Source organism: Thalassophryne amazonica, chromosome 7 (genome assembly GCF_902500255.1).
Source record: "Thalassophryne amazonica chromosome 7, fThaAma1.1, whole genome shotgun sequence".
In the NCBI taxonomy this organism is placed as follows: domain Eukaryota; kingdom Metazoa; phylum Chordata; class Actinopteri; order Batrachoidiformes; family Batrachoididae; genus Thalassophryne; species Thalassophryne amazonica.
Window position 1 is genome coordinate 88,219,036 of NC_047109.1, and position 19,067 is coordinate 88,238,102.

The window sequence follows — 19,067 nt, forward strand, 5'->3', positions numbered from 1 at the left end:
GGAGGTCTACAGACAATTCCTTGACTTCATGCTTGGTTTGTACTCTGACATGCACTGTCAACTGTGGGACCTTATATGTAGACAGGTGTGTGCTTTTCCACATGATGTACAATCAACTGCATTTACCCAAGGTGGACTCCAATTAAGATGCAATAACATCTCAAGGATGAGCAGTGGAAACAGGATGCACATGAGCTCAATTTTGAGCTTCATGGCAAAGGCTGTGAATACTTTTGCACACATCATTTCTTTTTGTCGTTTTTTGATAAATTTGCAAAAACTTTTTTCACATCGTCATTATGGGTTATTGTGTGTAGAAGTCTGGGGAAAAAATGTAATTATCCCATTTTGACATAGGCTGTAACAGTGCAAAATGTGGAAAACGTGAAGCGCTGTGGATACTTTCCGGATGCACCGTATTTCCCACCACCAGACTATCACTTTCACTTGCATATATCATTAAAGATCAAGTCTGGTTTCTGATGAATTTATCTATATGCTCATAACACTTCATCAAGATCCATTCATAACTTGTTTAGTTCACTGTTGTTATATCTCTAACATTCATATGGATCCTGGATCTAGAATATCTTCCGTATTGACTCAAAAATTACATAAAATATTTCATAGGACATTATTCATTTGCTCACAAAATGTTTTTGAAGTGGGCGGCACGGTGGCTTTAGTGGTTACACTGTTGCCTCACAGCGAGAAGGGATATGGTTCAATTCCTGGGGCCTTTCTGTGTGAAGTTTTCATGTTCTCCCCGTGTTTGCATGGATTTCCTCCGGGTGCTCCGGTTTCCTCCCCACATCCAAAGGCAAAGGTGGATTGGAATTTTTAAATTGTCCTTAGGTGTGCGTGTGGGTGTGTCTGTGTTGTTTGTCTGTTGTGGCCCTGCGACAGACTGTCCTGTCCTGTCTTGGGTGTACCCCGCCTCACGCCCTGTGACTGCTGGGATAGGCTCCAGCCCCACAACCCTTAATTGGACTAAGCGGTAGAAGATGGATGGATGGATGGATGTTTTTGAAGTTCATTATCATCAGATTTTTAATTAAATGTTCCTGAATGCTAAAAACATCTGGATCCTGCATCCAAAATATAATCAAAACAAAATCCTTGATTTTATGAGACATGTTTCATCTACTTCAACCAAAGTTCATCAACACCGTCTCACAGCATTTTGGTTTTTTACATTATCCTACTAACACACAACAGACAGACAACGCCAGTGAAAACGTTACCTCCCTATCCTAAGTTAGTTAATTAATTTCCGTCCCATTTGCTGTGATACAGTGGACTGGTAAGTGTAAAAACTGTTTTAAATACATTTTGGTCAGAAAATGAAGTTTAAATAACTGTAAATAAATACAAATGTTTATTATAAATGCAACAGGAAATAATTTAACAATGACTGCAGTGTGATTGTAAAGTGGGATTTCTGTGACATAAACCTCATGATGAATTTTATATATATATATATATATATATATATATATATATATATATATATATATATATATATATATATATATATATATATAGTCATTTCAACTTGTAATTTCGCCAAAATATGTAATTGCCTTTAAGCACAATAAGTGGAGAGCTTCTACCTGTGCAAATGTCTTTGGACTTTGATTTCATGGACATTTTTAATGATCCGTTCATTTATTGTTAAAATATAAAATGAAACAGCTTTTTTAAAAATAATAAAATAGTTGCTGTTCAAAGAGCCTTTTATTTAGAAGCAGGTGATGTTCTGCTGGATTCTCGGGCCAGATGAAGGTCTCTTCTGCAGCTTTGACCTCTGGTGGTGTTGCTGAAGACACTTTTGTCCTATTCTGAAGAGCAGAGATGTTTCTTTCGACTGGACTTCGTGGTGTTCAGCTCATCAATGGAAGTTTGGCTGTCTGCACAGCAAATGTTCCTGATTGGGACAAATAAAAATATTTCTTTAAAAATAAAGAAACACTAAACAGTTTATATGTAAAAAAGGGAAAAAAACGATGGAAAAAAAAAAACGCCTGAAAAAATAAGTTATTTAAAGTTGAGCTTTTGTGGTGTCTGAAAAAAGCTGTATGGTAAAAATAAAAAGACTGAACCATTTAGAAATTAAAGTGTTCACTCAGATCAACTGTGCTAAAAGGCTAAGCTAACGTTAGCCGATCATTAAACCTTCACAGCAGTTCAGTAAACGTCACGTTTATTTTTACATTATTCTCACCTCGATAAAGCTGCAGAACTAACTCAGTTGGGCAAACTGGGACTTCGCATATATACAAAAGTGGGAGATTTCAGACTGAGTGGGTTTGCTCCATCACCCCGGCGGCCTGGATCGCTCTGCCCAGTGATGATGCCTGAAGGCCGGCTTCTCCGTGCGGGTCGGCCCACTGTCGCGGTTTGATCGATATCCCACCAAGTCGTCCGTCCTCCCTCGGTCGGCGTCACTCCGAAAAGTAGCTGAAAAAAAGCTTCTCCAAGCAGGGTGATGGGAGAATTGTTCTACTGCTGTTTTTTTAAAGCTTTTTTGTGGTTCAGGCGACGCAAATTCAAGATGGCGATCGCTGAACTTTTTTCAGATTGTGGAAACAGCCAGAGTGTGACGTAGCAATCTCTGCCCCCTTGCTGCTTCTGAAGCGACGCGTCTGACGTCATGCGTCGGATGCGTTAAAAACACATCTTGACGCATCGGAAAGCGTTGACGGATTGGCCTAAAGTATGCAGTGTGAAAGGCCCATAATATTTCGGCATGTGTGTGTGTGTCAGAGTAAGTTTAATACTTTCCTGACATGATTTAATGTTAATTAATGTTACTGGCTCAATATCCAGGTCAGAATGGCATTTTAACACGTATTTTGCGGGTGTTTTTCTGAGTGTGTTCAGTTGTGAATCCCCATTGAAAATGCATTAACATCCGGGAACTTCGTCAATATTTTGCCCGGTTAGGAGGTGTCATGTCGCTGTCCATGATGGTCCACGTCCACATTTAGTGGGCAGCATTGGGAGTGTGGACTCTAGTAGTCATATATAACTACTTTGTTGGTGCCTCTGGAATCTCAAAACGAGGCTCATCTTCCCCCCAACCAGTATTGGTACCCACCTGACCTGCATAAATGGTGGCAGCCAGTCGATGTCAAAGCCTCTCAGACTAAAACCAGGTTTTCTGTAGATGTTTTATGGTCTTTAGTGTTTCTTGAACTATCAAAAGAGCGCATTTTTTGTGTTTATGTTCATGCTATAACTAAGCCGTTGGCATTTCTGTTCCCCTTTTAGTACAGCAGATAACTGTAAGAATCGTTCAGATCCGGTTACAAGCACCAAAATTTGACTGTGTATACCTTTTGGTACATATTGTAGAAAAATAACATTAGCCATTAGATTTGAATTTTCAATAGGGGGCCACGTAGGGGTCAATTGAAGAACTGCATAGGGGTCAAAAAAATGTTCCAATCATATTGAAAGCTATACCACATTATGTGTCTGATCACAAAGATTCCAAAAAGGTATATTTTGGACTATCTATAACTGAATGTTCTGGAGTTATGGGGTAAAAACAGCAAGAATGGTGACAAAGGTCAGTTTCAGTTTGTACAGGGGTTAAAGTTAAAGTTGCTCCAGGTTTGGTAAAACATGGTGCAAATTATTGGTTGAACTAATAGGATTAACAAATGGAATAGTTCTGACTGTGCTGAATGTTTGGTCTCCAAAGTAAAGGTCACACAATGTCGAAGTCCATTGGATTCTGTGGCATGTGACATATCCCGTAACATGATAACTAAGCATGACACATGAAGCAAACTATTCCTTTTTAAAATCCTACTAACTCAACCAATAATTTGCATCATGTTTTAAGATAATTGGAGCAACTTTAACTTTTGACCCCTGTACAAACTGAAAGTGACCTTTGTTGCCATGCTTGCTGTTTTTACCTCATAACTCCAGAACATTCAGTCACAGATAGTCCAAACGCTACCTTTTTGGAATCTTTCTGATCAGACACATAATGTGGTATAGCTTTCAATATGATTGGAACTTTTTTTTTTAAACCCCTATGCAGTTCTTCAATTGACCCCTACTTGGCCCCCTATTGAAATTCAAAGCAAATGACTAATGTTATTTTTCTACAATATGCACCAAAAGGTATACACAGTCAAATTTTGGTGCTTGTAACCGGATTTGAAGGATTCCTCTGCAAATATGCTATTATCTGCTGCACTATTTAATGTCCACTAGAGGAAGGTATTGTACAAGTTCTGTTGAGATACTTTGTTGAGGTGCTGTGATAAATGTTAGGAGGACAAATGTTTTGTTCCAGACTCAACATCTTTGAAGAAGCTCCAATATGGGGGCCATTATTGTAGCAAAAGTATATGCAAATGTGTATTTTAGATCGAGACAGATTTTTTTTTACACATTTGTGGATCAAATACACATTTCTGGATCTGGTTACAGACAGATTTTCTTTACACATTTGTGGATCTAATTACACATATGTGGATTGAAATATACATTTGTGGATCTGGTTACACACACACAAATTTTTTTACACATTTGTGGATCGAAATACACAATTGTGCATCGAAATACACATTTGTGAATCTGGTTACACACAGATTTTTTTTTACACATTCGCAGTTCTGGTTACACATTTGTGGATCAAAATACACATTTGTGAATCTGGTTACACACACACAGATTTTTTTTAATACATTTGTGGACCATAATACACATTTACAAATACTGCAATACTGCTGCAATAATGGCCCCATACTCCAATGTTATGGAATCTGTATTCAGTACCACGAGACCTTACAAACAGATGAAGAGCAGTTTTATCATTTCATGTTATCATAACACATACAGTATGAGAACCTTACATACTTTTTTACACAGTATTTTGCTTTTTTTAAATATGATGAATGGACCAGTATCCCACACAATTGAATTTATTGAATTTCTGACCAAAAAAAAAAAAAAAAAAGTGAAGCTCTATCAAAAACAGAATTTTCACAAAGTTAGTATAGCATAAAAAGCAAATTTATTTTGGTTACATTTTGATTCTTTTTCTGCTGATTTGTATCATAGGTTAACCAATTTTTTTTTTTAAATGGAAACAGAAAGTGAGCATGTTGTCACAGATCTTCAGTGATGAAATTTCTCTTCCCGACTGGCCCCATCCTCAAGAGATGAGGATAATTAGAGCAATGAAAACAGGAAACACCTCGCCCTCTCTATCGTTCTCCACTTCCTCCTTCTCTCTCCCCCCGTTTCACATGCGTATTCATTTGTGGTAGAAAGAAAGAGGGTAGAGCTCGTAATAACTGCTACGATGTGTATCAAATGCTGTATCTAATGTCCTGAACTTTACTGGAAATGAGGATGTATTGAATTTTTGTGTTGTTTTTGCACCTGAAACCAATTAACAAGCGACACATAATGAGTGTACAGTCTAGCAAATCATAAATATGTGCGTTGTCTTCGGTCTACTTTTAATATTCTAAAGCGTACGTGTAAGCACAGTGCAGACTATTAGGTTTAACGTTTAATTACTTGCGAATCGGGTGAACACTGAAGGAATTACAGCACATTCTGTGCGGCCCCCCACTTTTAAGAGACTGCTGCTGAGCTATTTCACGGTCAGGTGGGTGCTGTTCCCTCATTAATTCAGTGACAACTCAGCACATTACAGGCCCACTGTTGATTTTGAGCCTTAGATATCTCTTGGAATTAGTACAGAAATGTATTAAATGTTTTTGCAAGACATGGTAAAAAGTTAGTATGAAATTTGCATGTCAAAATTTAAGGATGTTGAACTTGGCATGAAATATTCCCAGAGCTTACTTGAGTAAATATTGTACTTTGCGTCTATGACATTTGCGCTAATTTACTTGTTCCGGCAAATTTCACTGGAACAAAATGGTGAGTTCCTTTGGCTTCTCACTCACTTTTTAATCTTGGCTCCGTACAGGAGGTCCAAAATGGATCTGCATGTTGATTTGGCACAAGTTTGATGCTGCATGCCCTCCCTGACGAAACGCCACGTTACATGGAAAATGCGCAGGGGTGGTCTTGAACCAGTGTTGGAGTGGACCTTTTACTACAGTATCACACAACTGTAAACCCAAAACATCAACATGAAATTCTTTAACAATTTATCTCGGTCACACCCCACGCGTCCATCGATGAGAGAGGGAAAGATGACCAGGACTCAGTCCAGTTCTCAGATTGACCTCGCCTTTAATACTGAGAATGAGCCAAAGTAACAATAACAGAGAGTCTCTGGGGTCACGCTTAGTTTGCTCAAGCAATAAGGCTCTGAGCAGGAACCCCGTCTACCCTCCCTGAACCCATATATACTATCTGAGTTTCTGTCTAAACATTGCGCACTACGCTAAGATGTTGTATTCTTTCCTGATTGGTCCACTTCTCGTCCTGCGCAGAGTGCAGTCTTGTTTTTTCTTGTATCCCACCACTGATCATGACCTAAAAAGGAAATATCATACAAAACCCTCCACCATCCTGAGTGAGCTGCACATGTCACCCCTGCCTCAACTTGACCTCTTCTCCTGATCGCCAAATAAGTCAAACAAACTTGGCCTTGTCTCAGTTACATGAATCATCAGAAAAATAGAAAAACATGTTTTCACATCTCGTCTCAATACTGGTTTATCAGCACTTTTTAGCCTGCAAAGGCACAGTGGTTTTATTCGGGTCTAGGGTTGGGTATCGAGAACCAGTTCTTTTCGGGTATCATTAAGAAATGATTTGATTCACCGACATCGATAGCCTTTTTGCTTAATGATTCTCTTATCGGTCATTCAGAGCGGCCGTTTGAGGCTGTTTTTGAGGATGTTTGTCGGGAAAATGATCATTTCTCTACGGTGATTACAGACCCTGCAGCGGATAAGTAATCAACCGCTTCTGCAGTGCGACTCTACTTTGAAGGTTGAACCAATGAAGCAGTGCTTCGAACCGCTGCTTCGTTGATTCATTGCTTCACCACTCTTCAGAAGGGGCAAGTCCACTTCTTAACCCCTCTCAAAGCCATTAAAATATGTCGATCGTGAGTCACTTTTGTACGGATTAAAGTACTGGGACTCTTGTCTTGTTACAGTCAAGAAATGAGAATAGTCCTCCGTTCTGTTTGTACAGCTCCAAACGCTGCGCCACTCTCTGCTGAGTAAAATTAGAGTCTGGTCGAAATGAATAACTTCAAAGCGAATCAGCGCTTTAAATAAAATGACACCTCTTTCCAAACGTTGTAATACAGACAATAAACAACAATTGTCTAAAACATTTTTTCCTCCCAAAATGAGACGTCCTGCATTCTTTATGAATTAAATTGATGCTGACATGCAGCACAGCCAGCTGTAAGAGCTCAGCTCAGATGTATGGAAAGACATTCATGCCAATAATGTCTGAAAGGAAATGCTTTTGACAAAAACTACAGATTTTGTTTATTTCTATTTATGTCCGGAGATGAAGGATCCATTGACCATTTTCATATTTATTTACTTTAAGACTCAATCAAATGTTGTTGACAAAGAAAACCTGTAGTACACAGAAAATTCACAAGAGGTAAAGGAATTGATAATTGAATCGGCTCGATAAGCAGCATAAGCTAGCATAAGAAAAAGAAAATGTAGCTAATAAAGTATAAAATCACCATAATATTTTTACACCAGCAACCTTGTGTTCTGGAAGCAAACACACGAGCTGCAAAAATTTTGGTCCTGAATGCTAATGTGTACTAATGCTGTCTCACTAAAAATAGTTCATTCATTCTTTTCCTCTTATTTCCTTTGAACCCTACTAGTATATTTAATCTTGCAGACTTCCAAAATAGTTCAATCGAAACACTCCACACATTAATTTCTATGCAAAACCTGATTTCGAAGCAGCTCAAGATGCTTTGTCTTGACTTTAATCTCCATAATTCTTTATTTTGAACAACCTTACTGACTTTTCTTTGACCACCGTGATTCATTTTGTGGTGACTGTTTACACGCCTTCCGTTGTTGTTTCAGTGTGAGAGATGTGGGAGAGGGCCTTTAATTTCTGCTCCTTCCTCCAAAGATGAAAGAGCCCGTGGAGACCAGGTGTACACTTCAGAGCAGAGATTAGCCACACGGCTCACTTCCCTTTATCTCAGACCACATGAATGTCGTGGCCGCGCGCCAGAGTCCTCCTGTGTAACTCTTGGACACATTAGTGGGACTTACGTTTTTTTTTTTAAAGCACAAAAACACCCTTTTGACTGCTTTCACAGCGTGTAGGTTGCAACACTACTTAACCCAGTTATAACAGCCCTCCTGCTCAGGCTTGCAGACTTGGAGACAGAGAAAATTCAGCGCTTTTATTGATTCAGAGGAGCGGCTCCTGCCTTGTTCTGTGCCGGTGTGGAATGCACACCTGGAGGTGTTTTGCCAAGTGGCTCTAGTAATCCATATAATACTGTTGACTGACTTCTGGTGCCATCACAGTTATTCCAGAATGGTTTGTTTGCACACTCATTTATCCATGACAGTGTTTATGACTTCGCTATCACGTTTTATTGAATTTTTCATCTTATAACTCACAATTAAGAGCTGTTTTCTTCTGGTGATGGGAGGCTTTGCGTGAAGATACGATTCTAGCCATTTCTGATTTCGTCCAAATTGAGATCACAGTGAGTAGCCACCACCAAATGAACACTCACCAAGTGTGGTTTTTTTTATTATTATTATTTGCACAAAATTTTGCTCAGTGAAGTTAACAGGGGTCACCAAAGTTCAGGCCAAAAATCAAAATCACAGCCTTTTTAAGTGTTATGTCTCCAGGCATCATTTGTCACTAATCAGTTATATAAAAGTAATTTTTTTGATTTCAGTGATTAAAGAGAAGGTGCAGACTATAGCTGACACTCAAAGGTGGCCACTTTTTTGGTGTTCTTCATGTGATTTATGCCCAAATTGCTCGTCTCTCCAACCAATAATAATATTGGATATTATAATTAGGGATGTCCCGATCAGTTTTTTTGGCCCCGATCCGATTTCGAGTCATCTGATTTTGAGTATCTGCTGATACCGAGTCCTGATCCGATACTTTAAAAAACTGAATGAACAATGAACAAATGCTAAATATATAATATTTTAATTTTAATCACCTTATTTTATTTATCACTTAAACAATGCACTTCTCCTTGAGGTAGCTTGAACAGTAAAGTAATAATCTACCAGACTTAAAAAATGTACAAATTTCCATGTTATTTTATTTGTCTAAAAATAAATGTCCAAGGTTCCTTATGTTAAACAAGAAATTATCTAATCTGAAATAACAGGTGATTTTAATTTACAGATGAAAGGTTTCTAAAGAACCATTTATTGATTTAGCTATTTTAATTACAAGTGTTCTAAACTTTTTTTAAACAGTAATCAGAAATTTTGAGGTAACAAACAACAACAAAAAACATTTCCAAGGATTTTTCTTCAGAAAACTGCTCTATAAATGAGCATTCCTGTGACATGTTTCTGTTTTGTACAGATCAGTGGTTTCTGCCACTAGTCTTCCGTGTTTTGGCCCGACGCATCGTTCCTGTTGGACAGTGTGAAGCTACGTCACAGCTCAGAGCGTCAAAAGTTAGATTGGGTTGAACTTTGACCGCGTCAGCCTGCCGACAGGTGGCAATGCGCATCAAAAGCCGAGCTAAAGCGACGCTTCTGACGCCTCTAAAAAGCAACGTGTCTCATTGAAAATAATGCTTTTTAGACCAATTCTTGACACCTCTGACGGTTCTGACGCGTGAAAGGCCCATTAATCTACAATAATGAGCTTGAAATAGCGCTGATCAAAATAATGAGGATAAAATCTATATCAGATTCCTGATCGGGATGCAACGTCCGATTTCGATCAAGTCTGAAACTACGTGATTGGGCCCGATTTCCGATCACGTGATCGGATCGGGACATCCCTAATTATAATAATATATAGTAATGATAAAGCCATATTTGTCTGTGATGGGAATAGAAGTCCTGTATAGGCTCTGAGGCCCTTTGGCGGTGGATTCTGTTGTGTTAAGCAGATGAGAGTCTGACGTCCCCTGGATAGGACGTCAGTCCATGTCCAAGTTACTTCCCAAGCCAAGCCTGGTATCCAGTTTTACTGCTCGGTAGATTGAGACAATGCAGATGAAGTGTCATGTCCAAGGACACTGCCTGGAGACTGGTAGGGTGACAGGGAATCAAACTCAGAGCTACATATTGGTTGTACACCTGCTAATACTGAGGATGACATGACTTATTAACTACACCAGAAAAATCTTTTATGCATTAAAAGTTGTGGCCACCAAAATGTAACCAAATGTAAATTGTTGTGTACTTTTGTGCAACCTGGTGGGTCATGCCCTTGATGAATTGACATGAAATAAAAAACTCTGAGCTGGCTTGCCTCATAAATCATTTTGACTTTAAGCATTTTTAGGACTCGACATTGCCGTTTGGCTGGTGGCTACTTTTGGGTCACCACATGCCACTACAATTTATAAAATGATGCTCGGGTCACTACAAATATTTGAAAAATTCAATTTATTTTTCCTTTTTTTTCCGCTGGCAGAGTTGAATTTCTTCACATCTCTGTGTCATCAAACTTCAGCAACTCCACCATGCTTGTTTTTCTCTTGCACCACACTCCCACAGTCTTGCGCGTGCTCCGCTGAGGGAATGAAGAAATGTACGAGGTCTGTGAGAAAAGTATCCAACCTTATTATTTTTTCAAAAACCATATGGATTTGAATCACGTGTGATTGCATCAGCCAAGCTTGAACCTTCGTGCGCATGCGTGAGTTTTTTTCACACCTGTCGGTTGCGTCATTCGCCTGTGAGCAGGCTTTGTGTGAGCACTGGTCCACCCCTCTTGTCGTTTTTTTATTGCGAATAAATGTCTGAACAATTTGGAGCTTTGCTGCATCAATTTTTTTCCAGAAACTGTGAGAGACCTCCAGGTGGACACTGTTCGAAAAATTAATATGGCTTTCAGGGATGATTTTATGGGGATTAAACAGATTACGGAGTGTTACTGCCGCTTTAAGGACGGCCCACAACTGCTGAGAGTGCGGCGCGTTCCCAGCGCCGATCGACATGCTCAGACCCCGCTGAAACAACCAGACATTTCCAACGTGAAGGCTTTGTTGATCCGGGAGGTCGTCTGACTTTCACAAGAAACAAACACTTTCACAGCGCTGCTTTGCGCCATGCGGCTCCACCGCGACGCGCAGAATTCCGCTCCTCTTTCCATGACAACAACTCCTGTAACAGTGGAATGTGCCATTCATTTCTAAACTGGACGCTGTCTTGATGTCATCTGACTTGCACAGGAATTGAGAAAAGACGTGGACATCAGCACTTTTTCGGCACATTAAGACAGATGTGTGGAGGAGTTCCGCGCATCACGGTGGAGCCGCATGACGCAAAGCAGCGCCGTGATGAAGCCTCACGGGACATGTTGGGTATGTCCAGCTCATGCACAATCACAATCGGATAATCACACGACTGAAAAGCAACCAGAATCCATCTGAAATCCATCTCAAAGCCGTCCTGTGAGACCAACACCAAGGTGGTTTTGTCCCGCGCCATGAGCGGCATGGTGGCGCATTCATCCGCTTCTTTTTCCATGAAAAAAACTCCTGTAACAGTGGAATGTTCCGAAAAAGTGCCCTCTTAGTGTTATTCTGCACGTGTTTATTGACATGCTCAACAATGAATAACATGTAAATAAGTCACACAAAAAGTTTTGTACAAAGTAAGACATAAACATGTTCAAACAAAAACCAAAATGCAAAAAAGTTGTAAACTGATGGCAATTTTGTGCAGTCTTTGTGTTAATTAATTTCAGCCTTAGAATGCACCAAATTGCACAAAATTGCATCAAAATTGAAAAATTAAAAAAATAAAATAAAATTTTGGCAGCTGTAGTTCACACATGTACACCTGGAGCTGAAGTAACTCAGAGCTACTGTATCTGTGGGTCAGTGGCAAAAAGTGGTTAATGTCTAGCCCTGTTTTTCATATAATGTCATGCATGTCATATGAAAGTATGTGAATATGAATGCCTGAGTTAATCAAAATGTCAAGATATTTGGTTATCATTTAAAATTGAACTCAACAGCTATTCAAAGTCTTTACAAGTTACCTGTGATTTTTCAGTTGAAATGAATAAAGTATTCATAATTCTTGATTGATATCACTTATGTGATATATATCGTATATCATGTATTCATATATCACTCAATGCTGTGATAGTTTTTTTCATTTGTTAAGGGTGTGGTCTACCAGATGACTCCAAAGTACACCACATTCCTTTGGCACACCTTAGTGACCACGTGGCCACAGCCTTTAACAACAATATTACAACAGCAACACAGAGAGAAAGAGTTTCACCAATATAATAATAATAATAATAATAATTTATTAATTTATATAGCGCCAAATCACGAGTAATCGCCTCAAGGCGCTTCACAAACATTTAAAAGCAGAATGAAATGAAATAAGATTGAAACACAATAAAAAATGTAACCATAAAAAGGTAAAAGAAATAAAATAAATAAAACAAATAAAAAAAAGACACAATCATATAAAATACTAATGATAAAACAGGGAAAACAAATGTGTCTTCAGCCTAGCTTTAAAAGTCTCCACAGAGTCCGACTGTCGTATCAGCACAGGCAGATCATTCCACAGAGCTGGGGCACGGTGATAAAAAGCTCTCTAACCCGCTGACTTTTTCTTCACCCTCAGGACACACAATAGTCCTGCACCCTGTGAAAGCAGAGCCCTAGCTGGCACATAGGACTCAACCAGGCCAGCCAGATAGGAGGGTGCCAGTCCGTGAACAATTTTATAGGCCAATAGTAATACTTTAAAATCCGATCTCAAAGAGGCCGGAAGCCAGTGAAGGGATGCCAGAACTGGTGTAATTTGATCAAACCTTCTGCTTTGTGTCAGAAGTCTGGCAGTAGCATTTTGAACCAGTTGAAGACCCCTGATGCTGGACTGTGGTAAACCAGAAAACAAACAAACAAAAGAGATAAATTTTGCTTGCAGTCAAAACCGCACTAAAAATGGCAGGTTGTCAAAGAATTTTGTCCCACCAGATTTCATACTTTGGTCATTTTGCGCCTCTGCACCTTTGGTGTTATGCAGAATGGTGTCCATCAAGCAGGTGTCTGAGTGTTGAGGACTGTAGTAGCTGGAGGAGGCCAAGGGGATGTTCACGTTTCACCTGGCTGCTGCAGATAGATGATGATATTACAGATGTGGGAATGGACCAGTTGTCTGCCTGGGTGGTTGTCATCCTGGACCCAAGGCGGTTCCCTGGTGTTGTGGATGCGGCAGAGCGCAGCACCAACACCATGATCCCAGACTTGACTTGGCTTTCTTGACCCCTGTTAAGGTCATTAGTGTTGTGTGGGCCGCTGAAGAGGGGGTACTGCTGGCCCACCACCACCAGAGGGCACCCTGCCTGGAGTGCGGGCTCCAGGCACCAGAGGGCGCTGCCATCTCACAGGAGCAGCCGGGGTGACAGCTGTCACCTACGACAGCTGTTACCAATCATCTGATCCGCAGCGGTATATCTGCAGGACGTCATCTCCACTTCTCTGCCGAGATATCGCTCTACCAAGGAGGTAATTTCTCAGCTGACTGTGAATATCTGTTGATTGTGTGAGTTGGATATTCCGTTTCTTTTTTCGACGAGAGGTGGAGGTGGTTTCCCACCATACGTGCTGCTGGGTGCACACGCACCCACTTCTAACTGTTTTTGCTCCTCGCCAGCAGTACCAGATCCGACACGCGGAGGCAGTGGCCACCTGGGAGTTCGGGACTTGGTGGCTCCAGTATTCCCGGGGTTCGGTGGCGGAGGAAATCGTGTGGTTCCGGTTCTGCTTTGGACAAACGTCTCTTATCTTCGAGCCTGCCCACGTGACACATTCTTGTGAATTGACTTCTTTGTCTATTGTTGTGATCCGTTGTGTTTGTTGTGCTTATTCACAACAGTAAAGTGTTGTTATTTGACTTCCTCCATTGTCCGTTCATTTGCGCCCCCTGTTGTGGGTCCGTGTACCTACACTTTCCCAACAGGATATCTCGGCCAACGTCATGGATCCCGAGGGGCGTCAACCGGCTGTTGAACGGCCAATGGAAGAACAGGGCGCACAGGCGTCCGCAGGAGGAATGATCGGTGAGTTGCAGCGAATCCTCACCGCTTTCACGGCTCGGTTGGATCTTATGACCGAGCAGAACGTCCTCCTTAACCGCAGAGTGGAGGCTCTCGCCACGCAGGTGGAAGCGCGCCCTCAGGGCGCTGCTGCGGCTCTCCCTCCTGTCGACCCTGTGCCTAACAGTGACGTTCCACAGGTCGTTCAACGACCCCTCCCACCTTCCCCGGAAGCATACATAAGCCCTCCAGAGCCGTACGGAGGTTGTGAAGAGACGTGCGCAGACTTCCTTATGCAGTGTTCGCTCGTCTTCGCACAACGTCCTGTCATGTACGTGACTGATGCCAGCAAGATAGCTTATGTGATAAATCTGCTTCGCGGTGAGGCACGCGCTTGGGCTACAGCGCTCTGGGAGCAGAATTCACGGCTCCTTCAGACATATGATGGGTTTGTGAGGGAGTTCAGTACAGTGTTCGATCACCCAAATAGAGGAGAGACCGCTTCAGCCGTGCTGCTGTCAATGAGACAGGGGCGCCGGAGCGCAGCTGCTTATGCAGTCAACTTCCGCATCGCGGCTGCGAGGTCCGGCTGGAATAGCACTGCCCTCCGCGCCACCTTCGTAAACGGACTGTCGTTGGTTCTAAAGGAGCACCTGGTGGCTAAGGACGAACCGTGGGATTTAGATGGGCTTATTGATCTCGTTATACGATTAGATAATCGGTTAGAAGAACGCCGTCGGGAACGAGACGAAGGGCGTGGCCGGGCACGCGCCGTCCCTCTCCCTTCCAGCTCCGACCGAGCTCCGCCCTCCCCACGCTCCACGGCCCCTACGCTCCGTGTGGTAACAGCTCCCCCTGCTGATGAAGTTATGGACACGAGCAGGGCCACATTTAGACCCCCGGATAGACAGAGGAGGCTGGTCAGCGGAGCGTACTTTGTTTGTGGCTCGATAGAGCATCAGGTGAGGGACTGCCCCGAGCGGTTAAACACCAATGCCCGCCCCTAGAAACTGGGCTAGGTGTGGGCCGAGACATTCACGTGGGACACACCCATATTGCCACATGACTCCCAGTTACAATCCTTTATGAGGATTTAACCCTTCAGGCCCCAGCACTGGTGGACACGGGCTCTGAGGGGAATTTGCTAGACAGCAAATGGGCCAGGGAGGCAGGGCTCCCTCTGGTGGCACTTACTTCACCTGTGCAAGTACGGGCACTAGATGGCTCCCTACTCCCTTTAATCACACATAAGACACCTCCAGTAACTCTGGTGGTGTCAGGGAACCACCGGGAGGAGATCGAGTTTTTCGTGACTCCTGCCACCTCCCACGTGATTCTCGGGTTCCCCTGGATGTTAAAACACAATCCCCGGATCGATTGGCCATCCGGGGTAGTGGTTCAGTGGAGCGAGACCTGCCATCGGGTATGCTTAGGTTCCTCGGTTCCTCCCGGTTCCCAGGCTAAGGAGGAGGTCAGAGTCCCGCCCAATCTCGGGATGGTGCCGGTGGAGTACCATGACCTTGTGGACGTGTTCAGCAAGGATCTGGCGCTCACCCTTCCCCCGCACCGCCCGTACGATTGTGCCATTGATTTGGTTCCAGGCGTTGAGTTTCCGTCCAGCAGGCTGTACAACCTCTCACGACCTGAGCGCGAATCAATGGAGACCTACATCCGGGACTCTTTAGCTGCCGGGTTGATCCGGAATTCCACTTCCCCGATGGGTGCAGGTTTCTTTTTTGTGGGAAAAAAGGATGGCGGACTACGTCCATGCATTGATTACAGGGGGCTGAACGAAATCACGGTTCGTAACCGATACCCATTGCCCTTGTTGGATTCAGTGTTCATGCCCCTGCATGGAGCCCAAATGTTCACTAAGCTAGATCTTAGAAATGTGTATCACCTGGTTCGGATCCAGAAGGGAGACGAGTGGAAGACGGCATTTAACACCCCCTTAGGTCACTTTGAGTACCTGGTCATGCCGTTCGGTCTTACAAACGCCCCCGCGACGTTCCAAGCATTGGTTAACGATGTCTTGCGGGATTTCCTGCACCGATTCGTCTTCGTATATCTGGGCGACATACTCCGGATCCTGAGACCCATGTCCGGCATGTACGTCAGGTCCTGCAGCGGTTGTTGGAGAACCGTGGCAGTTGTCCGGCAGCGCTCCTGGTGGGCGTCCCTAGAGGCCGACGTCCGGGATTATATCCAGGCCTGCACCACCTGCGCCAGGGGCAAGGCTGATCATCGCAGGGCTTCGGGACTGCTCCAGCCGCTGCCCATGCCTCATCGCCCTTGGTCCCACATCGGCCTGGATTTTGTCACGGGCCTCCCGCCGTCCCAGGGCAACACCACCATCCTCACGATAGTGGACCAATTCTCCAAGGCGGCCCACTTCGTGGCCCTCCCGAAGCTCCCGACGGCCCAGGAGACAGCGGACCTCCTGGTCCAGCACATCGTCCGGCTGCATGGGATTCCCACAGACATTGTCTCCGATCGCGGTCCCCAGTTCTCCTCGCAAGTCTGGAGGAGCTTCTGCCGGGAACTGGGGGCCACGGTGAGTCTCTCATCCGGGTATAATCCCCAGACCAACGGGCAAGCAGAACGGGCCAATCAGGAGGTGGAACAGGCCCTGCGTTGCGTGACGGCCACGCACCCGGCGGCCTGGAGTACCCATTTGGCCTGGATCGAGTATGCCCATAACAGCCAGGTGTCGTCAGCCACCGGCCTCTCCCCTTTCAAGGTGTGTCTGGGGTACCAGCCTCCTTTGTTTCCGGTGGTTGAGGGAGAGGTCGGTGTGCCCTCGGTCCAGGCCCACCTGCGGAAGTGCCGTCGGGTGTGGCGTGCCGCCCGTTCTGCTTTGCTGAGGGCCCGGATGAGGACGAAGGCCCATGCAGACCGTCGGCGGACCCCGGCCCCTACGTATCGGCCAGGGCAGGAAGTGTGGTTGTCAACTAAGGACATTCCCCTCCAAGTGGTCTCCCCTAAATTGCAGGAACGGTATATCGGTCCGTTTAAGATCCTCAAGGTCATCAGTCCAGCCGCAGTGAGGCTTCAGCTGCCGGCCTCACTGCGGATCCATCCCGTTTTCCATGTGTCCCGGATTAAGCCTCATCACACCTCACCCCTCTGTACTCCGGGTCCGGCACCACCTCCTGCCCGGATCATCGATGGCGAGCCGGCTTGGACTGTGCGCCGGCTTTTGGATGTCCGAAGGATGGGCCGGGGCTTCCAGTATTTGGTGGACTGGGAGGGGTACGGCCCCGAAGAACGCTCCTGGGTGAAGAGGAGTTTCATCCTGGACCCGGCCCTCCTGGCCGATTTCTACCGCCGCCACCCGGACAAGCCTGGTCTTGGCGCCCGTTGAGGGGGGGGGTCCTGTTGTGTGGGCCGCTGAAGAGGAGGTACTGCTGGCCCACCACCACCAGAGGGCACCCTGCCTGGAGTGCGGGCTCCAGGCACCAGAGGGCGCTGCCATCACACAGGAGCAGCCGGGGTGACAGCTGTCACCTACGACAGCTGTTACCAATCATCTGATCCGCAGCGGTATATCTGCAGGACGTCATCTCCACTTCTCTGCCGAGATATCGCTCTACCAAGGAGGTAATTTCTCAGCTGACTGTGAATATCTGTTGATTGTGTGAGTTGGATATTCTGTTTCTTTTTTCGACGAGAGGTGGAGGTGGTTTCCCACCATACGTGTTGCTGGGTGCACACGCACCCACTTCTAACTGTTTTTGCTCCTCGCCAGCAGTACCAGATCCGACATGCGGAGGCAGTGGCCACCTGGGAGTTCGGGACTTGGCGGCTCCAGTATTCCCGGGGTTCGGTGGCGGAGGAAATCGTGTGGTTCCGGTTCTGCTTTGGACAAACGTCTCTTATCTTCGAGCCTGCCCACGTGACACATTCTTGTGAATTGACTTCTTTGTCTATTGTTGTGATCCGTTGTGTTTGTTGTGCTTATTCACAACAGTAAAGTGTTGTTATTTGACTTCCTCCATTGTCCGTTCATTTGCGCCCCCTGTTGTGGGTCCGTGTACCTACACTTTCCCAACAATTAGTGGATATTTTATCACAGAATTTAGTGATTGTTTATTTGGTAGTAGGTTTGTCGCTGTCACATCTTGTCTCTTTAGAAAACACAATTCTTAAGTATTGATCAGAGTCTCTTAACAAGATAATACATTGTATGTCAGCAGCTGTCTTAAAAACACATTAAATACCGAACTGACACTGAAGTGTTGCATCCTTCAAGTCAAGTATCTTAGAAAATTCAAGTTTCTGAAGTAATTTCCTTATTTTGCGTATGCTTCAATTCAAATTTTTACTTCTGCATTGCTGTTCATCTCCCCCTCAATGGGACGCCAGTCCGGTGCAGGTTACTTCCCCAGCCAAGACCAGTACCACACTAAATAACACCACAGACGGGCTGACTCTTTGTTTCTATGAAACGTTGAGAAACACATGCTATGTTATGCTATCTGGATGAGAATTGATGACGTTGAGTCGTAATGGAAACCAGCCATGCATCGCCGGTCGAGACAACACCAACAGGCAACAACACAGATGCAAAAACTGCACTGTAAATGGAAAGGCACTGCTGCTTACCACGTCCCTCTTCCTTCAGAGAAAGGGCATCTGTCCCACACATCTTAAGCTTGAGTCCAGATATGGACATAGTGTAAAACAAACCATTTCAGGAGTAAATGTTATTTGCAGGGTAGTCTCTAAAGGGTCAGGCAAAGAACTGTGACACTTTGAGTATTTCATATTTAACTGTACAAGGTAGGTTAACCACAAAAACACTGAGGAGAATATGAGCCCTTTTAAGTTTAAAACTGCAGATGATAACAGTGGAATTTGTGAATAGGACGTGTGAAAAA